Source organism: Phoca vitulina, unplaced genomic scaffold (assembly GCF_004348235.1).
Source record: "Phoca vitulina isolate PV1807 unplaced genomic scaffold, GSC_HSeal_1.0 scaffold59, whole genome shotgun sequence".
NCBI classification, from domain to species: Eukaryota; Metazoa; Chordata; class Mammalia; order Carnivora; family Phocidae; genus Phoca; species Phoca vitulina.
In genome coordinates, this window is record NW_022589762.1 from 2,928,449 (window position 1) to 2,938,852 (window position 10,404).

The window sequence follows — 10,404 nt, forward strand, 5'->3', positions numbered from 1 at the left end:
GCAGAGACCTGGGCGGCCGCAAAAGTAGAGGGCATGCGGGGGAGATGGAGGCAGAGGGAGCGACGCGGAGAGATCAGCTTTGGCACGTCGAGGTCAGCGTCGCGCTGCCAGCTTGCTTTACGGCTTTCGGCAGACTGCCTTGCGGCTCTTCTCCCCTTCCGACTTGATTTTCGGCTCCTCCTCCTGTCCTTCCCGCCCGCCCCGGGCTCGCTCTCGTTTTGGACCTTCTTCCCAGGGTTCTCTTGCAGTTCCTTCCCAGTCTCCTTTGCGCGGCTCTATCTAAACTCCCTTCCCCTTGCATTTAACCTAGACCGAGCTCCCTGCGTGCACCGCGCGCTGCCCGAGGCGCGTAAGTGGCGGGGGGGGGGGGGGGGGGAGAGGGAGGACGGCCCAGTTGGGGTGGTTCCGGCCGGGGGCTGTGGAGCGTGGGGCTGCGCAGATTCTGAGTAGATCGATTCGGGCGGCGGTTGAGCTCGGCTTGCGGGCTCCAAAAGAGTGATCCTGAGTCCAGGGCCTGTACTAGTTAGTACAGTAGGGGTTCAGCATCAGGGCTTACTGGGAGGGACAGGAGTACAGGAGACTTGGACCAACATCCCGAGACCCCACGACGGGGTGCAGGCGGCGTACTGTTAATTGTGACGGTCCGGTGCACGGGCGCGAGACCTCCCAAACGCTGCTTGTTGACGGGAGCGAAGGGTGCTGAAGTTTGTGTCTGTAGCTAGGCGGAGTTGGGAGGAGTGGCCGCAGTTGGGAAAGAATTACCCATTTCAAAGGAATTTGACATTCAAGTTTAGCCACATATTTAGCCTTCATAGGTTTTTTTTAAAAAAATTGAGATACAATTCATATATGATTAAATTCATCCGTTTAAACAGTTCGAGGGTTGTGCAACCGTCACCATTTTCTAGTCCCGTAACATTTGTATCACCCCGAAAAGAAACCCACAACTCGTTTGCCGGCACTTCTCATTTGTCCCTATCCCTTCCCCCCCACACTCATCTACTTTTTGTCTCTGAATTTGCCAATTCTAGATAAGTGGAATCCTACGGTTTGTTTTTGTGTGTTGGGCTTATTTCACCAGCATAACGTTTTCAAGGTTCATCCATGTTGTAGCATTGTCAATACTGCACTCCTTTTTATGGCTGAATAATAATAATAATCCTTGGTAGAGGTATACCACATTTTGTTGCTCCATTAGTTGATGAGCATTTGGGTTGTTTCTACTTTTGGCTTCCTAGACCTTTTAAGGTCTATTCCTCCGCAGAACTCAGTCTGAGACACATTTTTATTTTTATTTGTTATTTATTTATTTTATTATTATTTTAAAGATTTTATTCATTCATTTGAGACACAGAGAGCATGAGCAGGGGGCGAGGCAGAGCGAGAGAGAGAAGCGGGCTCCCCCCGAAGCCAGGAGCTGGATGTGGGGCTCGATCCCAGGACCCTGGGATCATGACCCGAGCCGAAGGCAGACGCTTAACCATCTGAGGCACCCAGGCGCCCCGAGACACATTTTTAAACGAAATTCTCATAAGCCAGCATTTAACTCTGGGACTGGCTCAGGTATTTTAGTGGCCTCAGTTCTGGTATCTTTTAGGGAAAGTTGTCTTTTTAAAGTCTCTTAGACCATTAATTGTAGTAGCTAGCAGAGAAATATTTGTGTTGCTGAGTGATGTGTGCCGTGACCTGTTAGCCTTGTGATATGAACTGGGTGCAGTTGGAGATGAGTGTATGAAAAATGTAGCTGATAATAGCTGTGGAAGAGAGGTTTTATCTCAAAACCAAATAAAAAAACCTGTTGTTGATTCTCATTACTCACGGACTCTTTATTTGGGAATGTATCTACCCATAAATTTCTTTGTAACCCCTAAATCAACACTCATGGTGCTTTGAGGTATATTTAGTGTCACATTTTTCTCATTTTTGTACTTTTTGGTAGTGATTTTGCAGTTTGGAATGGCCTCTAAGCATATTGCTGAAGTGTTCTCTAGCATTACAAGTGCAAGAAGGCTGTGATGTCTCTTACAAAGAAAAGAAAGCTTCTTTTAGATAGCATTGTTCAGGTATGAGTTATATGCTGCTGGCTATGAGGTTGTTGTTAATGAGCTACTATATATGGAGGGAGGTATCTTTCAGTAGAAACACACATAAAACAAGATTATGTATTGACTAAGAAAATATTGTGACCAGAGGCTCACAAGAACCTAACCCTGTGTTTCTCCTGGGAGCAAATGGTTCGGTATTTGATAATTCAGTGTTCATGATGACTTTATAGAACTACCATGAATGAGAATTGACTGCATAACCAATGTAATTATTCAAGGGCAGAAAGCCTAGTGTGGATATTTTTCTATCTCTGTAACTTTTAAAATTTTGCCGCTCAAGGTATTCATTTTTAATACCATACTGGCAGTTTTAAAGTGAAGAGAAGCTAAAATAAAAGTAAAATGCTCTCTATACTAGTGCTAGGTCAGGACTATGTTAAGTGCTGGAGATTCAGTAATTAGTATATGGGCCTTTCTGTTCTTGAATGGCTGAGTGTGGATTATGAGTGTAATGTGTGCTTTGATGTGTGTCTAAAATGCTAGGGAACGTAGGATTGATTCTATTTAGAGTGTAACCTGCATAAGGCTTCAAAGAGAAGATGACATTTGAAGTTTCACAAAATGTTACAGCAGCATGTACATAAATGAAAATAAAAGAAAAAAACTTGATCTCCAGTCCTGCTGTTCTTAATCCTTGCAATCAAGATCCTCTCCCGTCACTGAGTTCTGTCAGTTCTGCCCCCTGTAATACATATCCAGAGTCCGTTCTTTCTCCGCATGGCCATGATCTTCCTTTATCATTTTCTCTCTGGAGTGTTCTAACAGACTCCTAACTGATCCCTCCCTCAATTATTCACTGTTGACAAAGAGCCTTCTGACACCTGAATATAATCTCATCATTCCCAGCTTAAAATTTCCATTGCTCTCCCAAGGTTTATAAACTAATGTTTCAAGCTTTTTAAAGTGGCTTATATTACCCTTCATGATCATGCCCTGCCTATCCTGTCTTTTTTTTTTTTAATTTAAAGATTTTATTTATTTATTTGACGTAGAGAGAACATAAGCATGGGGAACGGGAGAGAGAGAAGCAGGCTCTCCACTGAGCAGAGGGCAGGATGCTGGGCTCGATCCCAGGACTCTGGGATCATGACATGAGCTGAAGGCAGACACTTAACCAATTGAGCCACCCAGGTGCCTCCTGTCCTGTCTTTAGTAAAGATGAGAAAAGGTCAGACAAAAGAGGAAAATTCCCGTATGTAACATGCCTCATTCCCTCTTACTCCTTCCTCCCTCCACTTATAATTAGAAACGCTTTTAGGTGAGAAGGAAGTAGATAAGAATAAAAACATCTTTACAAATCTTGTTGATCTTCTTAATATCTCTCGAATTCATCCATTTCTTGCTCATAGCCCCTGCCTGGTTCAAGCTCTTTCCCTTTCCATCCCACAATTTTTTTTTTTTTTTTTTTGAGAGGGTGGTGGAGGGGCAAGGGAGAGAGAATCTTAAGCAGGCTCCATGCCCAGCGCAGAGCCCAATGTGGAGCCCAACTGGGGGCTCAATCTCACAACCCTGAGCCAAAATCAACAATCGGAGCTTAACTGACTGAGCCACCTAGGTGCCTCTGTCCCATAAATCTTTTCTTGGTCCTTTGATTTTTTTTCTCTGAGAAAATATCTATCAGAAGAATTCTTGGGTCATATGGCAGATGCATGTTTAATTTCTAAAGAAATTATCAGTACTTTTCCAAAATTACAAAACATAAGGCTCCTAGAAGAAAATATAAAAGAATATCTTCATGACCTGGGCGTGTACAGAGGTTTCTTAGACAAGACTTAGAAAGCAGTACCCACTTAAAAAAAATGTGATTACATCAAATTTAAAACTTCTCATCAAAGACTCTAAGAAAATGAATAGGCAAACATCAACACCTACCTAACAAAAGACTGATCTCCAGGGTATAAAAAGAACCATTAGGGTTCAAGGCCTGGGGATAATCCTCTGTGGCCTGCTGTTCTACCCTCTGAACCTAAGTCATGATTCTTTATTCATGGAGGGTAGCATGTGCTTACAGCTGAATAGTTTTATCATTCTTTTTCCAGCCAACGGTGTATGAGAATTCCAGTAGCTTCACATCCTTGCCAACTTTTGGTGCTGTAGTCTTTATTTTTAGCTATTCTGGAGGGTATAGAGGGGTATGTCATTATGGTTTTAATTTTAGTCCTTGATTACTAATGATGTTGAACACTTTCTGGGCTTGTTGACATTTGGATATCTTCCTTTAAGCACCTGCCCGGATTTTTGACTACTTAAAATTGGGGTTTTTGTCTTTATTATTGAGTTGCAGGAGTTATATCTTTTTTATATCCTGGATATCAGTCTTTTACGGTTGCCTATCCATTTTCATAGAGTGCTCTTTGATAAGCAAAGTATTACATTTTGGTGTAGTCATATTTATCTTTTTTTTTTTTTTATTGTCACTGCTTTCTGAGTCTTGTTTAAGAAATCTTGACCACCTCTAGGATGTGAAGATATAGTTCTATATTTTCTTCTAGAAATTTTATGGTTGTAGCTTTTATATTTAGGCCTATGATCCATCTCTAGTTTTTGTGAATTGTGTGAAAAATACTTTCTGGAAAATATAAAATTTTTTCCCCATATGGATATCCAGTTGTCCTATCATTTGTTGAAAATGCCATTGCATTACATTTGTATCTTTGCAATTCAGATTGCCATTCAGATGACTGTATAAATGGTGGTTAGTTTCTGGGCTTTTTTTTCCTGTTCCACTGATCATTCTTTTTTTTTTTTTAAAGATTTTGTTTATTTGACAGAGAGAGACACAGCAAGAGCAGGAACACAAGCAGGGGGAGTGGGAGAGGGAGAAGCAGGCTTCCCGCAGAGCAGGGAGCCTGATTCGGGGCTCGATCCCAGGACCCTGGGCTCATGACCTGAGCCGAAGGCAGACGCCTAACAACTGAGCCACCCAGGCACCCCTCATTTTTTTTTTATTAAAGATTTATTTATCTTAGAGAGAGTGCGTGCAAGAGTAGGGGGAGGGGCAGAAGGAGAGGGAGAGGGAGAGAATCTCCAGTAGACTCCCTGCTGAGCACAGAGCTCAATGCAGGGCTTGATCCCACAACCCCAAGACCTTGACCCTGAAACCTGACCTGAGTCAAAACCAAGAGTTGGTCACCTAACCAACTGAGCCACCCAGGTGCCCCACCACTGATCAATTCTTATGTCAGTTTTAGTTACTTTTTAATTTATTTATTTTTTAAATTATTAACATATAATGTATTATTTGTTTCAGTGATAGTTTTAATTACTTCTATTTTAATTACTGTAGCTTTATAGTAAGTCATGAAGTCACATAGTGTACGTCCTTCAACTTTGTTGTTTTTCTAGATTGATTTGGACAGTCTAGTTCCTTTGCATTTCCATATCAGTATTAGAATCATTTTATCAATTTCTTTCTTTTTTTTTTAAAGATTTTATTTATTTATTTGACAGAAAGACACACAGTGAGAGAGGGAACACAAGCAGGGGGAGTGGGAGAGGGAGAAGCAGGCTTCCCGCTGAGCAGGGAGCCTGATGCGGGGCTCGATCCCAGGACCCTGGGATCATGACCTGAGCCGAAGGCAGATGCTTAACGATTGAGCCACTCAGGCGCCCCCATTTTATCAATTTCTATGAAAAAGTCTGTTATGGTTATGACTGGGATGACATTTAATCTTTACATCAATTTGGGAAAAATTAACATTTCAATGGTATTGACTCTTAAAATCTATGAGCATGGTATATCTCCCTTTTTACTAGGTCTTAGTTGCTTTTAGTACTGTTTGTAGTTTTCAGTGGGGAGGTCTTATACATCTTTCATTAAATTTATTCCTAAGTACGCCTTTTTAACTCTATTGTAAGATGGAGTCATCATTTTTATTGTTATTTTGTATATAATGTGCCATTTTTCTTTGTTTCCCAGATTTTCTCTTTATTTTTGTTTTCAGCAGTTTGCCTACAATGTGTCTAGGTGTGATTTTCTTTGTGTTTATCCTGCTTGAGGTTTTCTGACCTTAAATCTAAAAAATTTATGCCTGTCACCCAATTTAGGAAATTTCAAGTCATTAAATTTTTTTGTTGTTGTTTTTGCTTTCCATTCTCTTTAACCTCTTCTTTTGGGACTTCAATTATATTTGTGTTAGCTGTTTTTATATTATTCCACAGGATCCTGAGACTCTTTCATTATTTTCAGTCTGTCTTTTTCTCCTCTTCAGATTATATAATTTCTATTGCACTATCTTCAAGTTCACTGACTCTTTTTTATCTTTAATTTTGTATTTTGTGAACAGGATTGATAGATGATTTACAAGATTCCGTGTTCAAGAACAGTTCCTATTCTTTTGTAAGTGTAGTGAGTATGGTTTCTTTACTAGAAGGCAAAAAGCCAAAAAAGGGGACATGGTTATATGTCCTTTGACTTTTAAATTTTCTCTTGTCTTATAGGATCTATACTCTGTGCTCTCCGCCCTTCACAGCACAGTTTCAAAAGGCAGCTCATTCCTTTTTGCCATCTTCTCCCCAGAAACATGGGCTTTCCAATACTGCCTCCTTGTGTCGTGTATACACTTTTTTTCCTGGACTGCTCTGACCTGCCAGAACTCTCTGTCAGTATCTGCATACTTAGTGTGGGTTTTTTTTTCCCGGGAGCAATTTAGGTCCATCTTAGGCTCTCCATCCTACTCCTCTCTCTCTCCTATGCATTTCTCTTCCCATCTATGTCCCACCTTACTCTCCTTGAAGAGTTAGGATGTGTGTTTGAGAAATATCTCCACCAGAAGTTGATGTTTATTTTTTCTAATTCCAGGCAGTTTGAAGCTTGCAGTATTTTCAGTCTTCTAATTATATTACAAGATATGGAATATTTGTGGTTTTATTTGTTTCTCTTTTTGGTCTGCATTGGATGTATTGGGATATTTGGATTTACGTAGCTGCCGTATCTGTGGCTATGCAGGAAGTCTTTCCTAACATTTTATTTTGAAACATTTGAAGCCTTCGGAAAAGTTACACGAGGGATGCCTGCATGTCCTTCACCTAGATTTATAAATTTGTTACTTTGCTTTATCTTCCTCTCCTCCTCTTTGCGCACACACACACATTTTATCAGTTGAATGATTTGAGAGTAAGTTGCAGAAAACATGACAATTCACTCATACTACTTCCTCATATATAAGAACGAGATCATTTGCTTACATAACTGTGACACAAGTTTAACAACAATGCAATACCATTGAATAATATGCAGTCCATCGTCAGAATCACCTCTGTCCTCAGACTATCCTTTACAGCTTTTTTTTTCTGATCTAGAATCCTCTCAAGGACCACACTGTAGTTATTGTTGTGCGTTGTGTGTCTTTAGTCTCTTGATCTAGAAGGGTTCACTTGCTTTATTTTTTGAGACATTGACATGGTTTGAGTCCAAGCGTTGTAGATTTCAACTTGTTTAATTATTTCCTCTTGATTAGAGTCATGATTAAATTAGTAGGAATACTCCCTAAGTGATGTTTTGACCTTTTCAGTGTATCCATCAGGAAGCTTATCATGGGACTATTACTGGTGACATTATGTTTGATTACCTGATTAAGGTAGCATCTGTTAGATTTCTCCATTGTAAAGGTATCTTTTGCTCCCCCTACATTTTTCTTCAAATGTAAGTAGCTTATCTGAGAGAAGAGTCCAGGATGTACTGGTAGAGGAGAGGGGAGTGAGACAGGAAAGAAAAGGCAGTCATCAGAGGGTGAGGGTGCATGGTCAAGCCAGTTACCACCAGTGGGCAACCAAACCTAATTTCACTGGGGAACTCGAGCCAATGTAGAACTCACAGCTCAGTGTTATCTCACAAAATGGGTAAGAGATCTAGGGTCTCCCATCAGTCAGTGTTGGAGGGCTGCTCCCAAGGGCATCGGTTCTCTGGCTCTTCCAACTTACCATGAACAGGTACAAAATGGGCCCTAGATGCCAAAAAAGGCCCTCAGATAAAGAGATACATATGTTGGCATTTGGCAGTTAGGCCAGGGCGCACGTTTGTGGTAAGAGCTGAAGGGAGAGTTGGCAGAGCATCCATGGTATCTCTATATCTGGGGACCCCAGAACCTAGACTTGAGGCAAAACCTTATGTGCTATGATTTCTTCAGGAAGCAGAAGTAAGGGAAAGGGAGATTGAGGAGAGAAGGAAGAGTAAGTCAGTTCAAGGGTACATTTCCAAGCTGGCCACCCCTTGGTAACAAGTACAACTGACTGCTTGATCTCCTAACGCTGTCTCTCAGGAGCGTGTATGAAGTTCCGTATCCCAGGACAACCCCCCCAAAGAAAGGAGGGAGAAGAATTTACCTCTCAGCTTCTGTATCTCATTGGTAAAAGGTTTGCTGCATGGTATATTCCCTCCCTCAGACTTCCAGGTTGTGCATGTATGGGCATCAGGTGGGTCCCACAGGTTCTCACACCTTCAAGGTGAGAGGGAGGCCAGGGGTGGGAGAGAGGCATCCGGCATGAGCAGGAAGTAAGGGACCAGTGGTGGTGCCTCTGTGCATTCAGTTAGAACTCGTGCACATTTGGTCTACCTCATGGCAACCGGGGTAGAAAAAGCGGTCAGGGGCCTCAGAGACAGGCAAGGCCAAGAAGATTTGAGCTGCTGCGTAAGATACGCCTGATAAATTTGGATTCTACTTTTGTTTAGCAAGTATGCACATACATACACACACACATAAAATATACACACATAAACTCAATCACATAAAAAAAGACAGTTATCTGTTACTGGTGGTGATCCAGTCAAATTTTACTTCCTTCCGTATTTTTTTATATATGTGTAAAGCTTTCTACAATAAAGATATTTTAATTTTATAATAGGAAAATGGTTGTAGACAGTTTTAGAAAGGAAGGCAGTCAACTTTTTCTCAAAGTAGTAACTGGCAGGGAAAAAAAAGAATGATTCCGTGTTTTACTTTATGGGCAGAGATGAAGTTGTCCTTTTCTGTGATAAAAGGTTGACTCTTCTAAGATATTGTTTAGAAAAGTAGCAAGTTGCTTTTTTTTTTTTTTTAAGATTTTATTTATTTATTTGACAGAGAAAGACAGCGAGAGAGGGAACACAAGCAGGGGGAGTGGGAGAGGGAGAAGCAGGCTTCCCGCAGAGCGGGGAGCCCAATGCGGGGCTTGATCCCAGAACCCTGGGATCATGACCTGAGCCGAAGGCAGACGCTTAACGACTGAGCCACTCAGGCGCCCCAGCAAGTTGCTTTTTAAGTGTGAGAAGTGTAACTCTTGCTTTATAAAATCAGTTTCTAAAGAATTAAAAAATATACTTTGTCTCTGTATCCTACACTATGTACTTCATCCTCTATCCATTCATTCATTTAATCACTCACCAAACACTTCCCTCCCTGACCCCTTACTAGGAACAAGGTACCATGCTACTCACTGGGGGGCCAAGAAGAATCCAAGAATCTTCTGCCTTCTAGGGGCTCACACTGGAGGGGGGAAAACGGATGCAGAAGAGACAGTACTCACCAAATGCTTTCTTACATTTCCTAGCCTCCATTGCAATTAAGTTGGAGCCTTGTGACAAGTTCTGTCCGGTGAACTGTGACCAGAAGTGATGCATATCACTTCTGGCCTAAGGCAGCTATGAACCGGTGTGACTTTAACAACTTTCTCCCCTTGCAGTGATGACCTTGGAGGTCACATGTGCTTAGATGACACAGCCACGGGATGGGCAGGGCCCCAGACTGGGTTAGATCCTGCCTGAAGGAGATATAAACCTTGATTGTGTTGTTATTCTCCCTCCTTTTTTTTGTTGTGGCAAAATATACATAACTTAAATTTTTAACCATTTTAACCATTTTTAAGTGTGCAACTCAGTGGCATTAGGTACAGACCCAGTGTATACCCTTTTATTTTTAACAAATAAGTGAACAAGTGCTCATTTGAAACTTTGTGAGTCTCCCCCACAACTTTTTAGTACCCAATGATGATTTTTGCTGGATACTGTTATTATCACATAATTTTATTTTATTTTTTAAAGATTTTATTTATTTGAGAAAGAGAGTGAGTGAGAGAGAGCACGAGCGGGGGGAGGAGCAGAGGGAGAGGGAGAAGCAGACACCCCGCTGAGCAGGGAGCCCGATGCAGGGCTCTATCCCAGGACTCCAAGATCATGACCTGAGCCAAAGGCAGATGCCCAACCAACTGAGCCACCCAGTGCCCCTTATCACATCATTTTAATACGACACATTTATGAGGTTGATTTTACTAATATTCCCCTTTACAGATGAGGAAATTGGAGCACAGAAAGTTTAAGTAATTG

General features: G+C 41.5%; 1 protein-coding gene across 7 annotated transcripts in view; it reads left to right on the forward strand.

Moving 5' to 3' along the window:
- The first annotated feature begins 206 nt into the window (after positions 1 to 206).
- Positions 207 to 10,404, forward strand: part of RAD52 (RAD52 homolog, DNA repair protein) — a 36,258-nt gene continuing 26,060 nt past the window's right edge. For 6 of the 7 annotated variants that reach the window (XM_032390954.1, XM_032390960.1, XM_032390957.1 and 3 more), the window contains exon 1: positions 207 to 349. The gene's annotated coding sequence lies outside the window, so the exon portion shown is untranslated. The remainder of the gene's footprint in view (positions 350 to 10,404) is intronic. The other variant, XM_032390956.1, reaches the window with a different exon arrangement.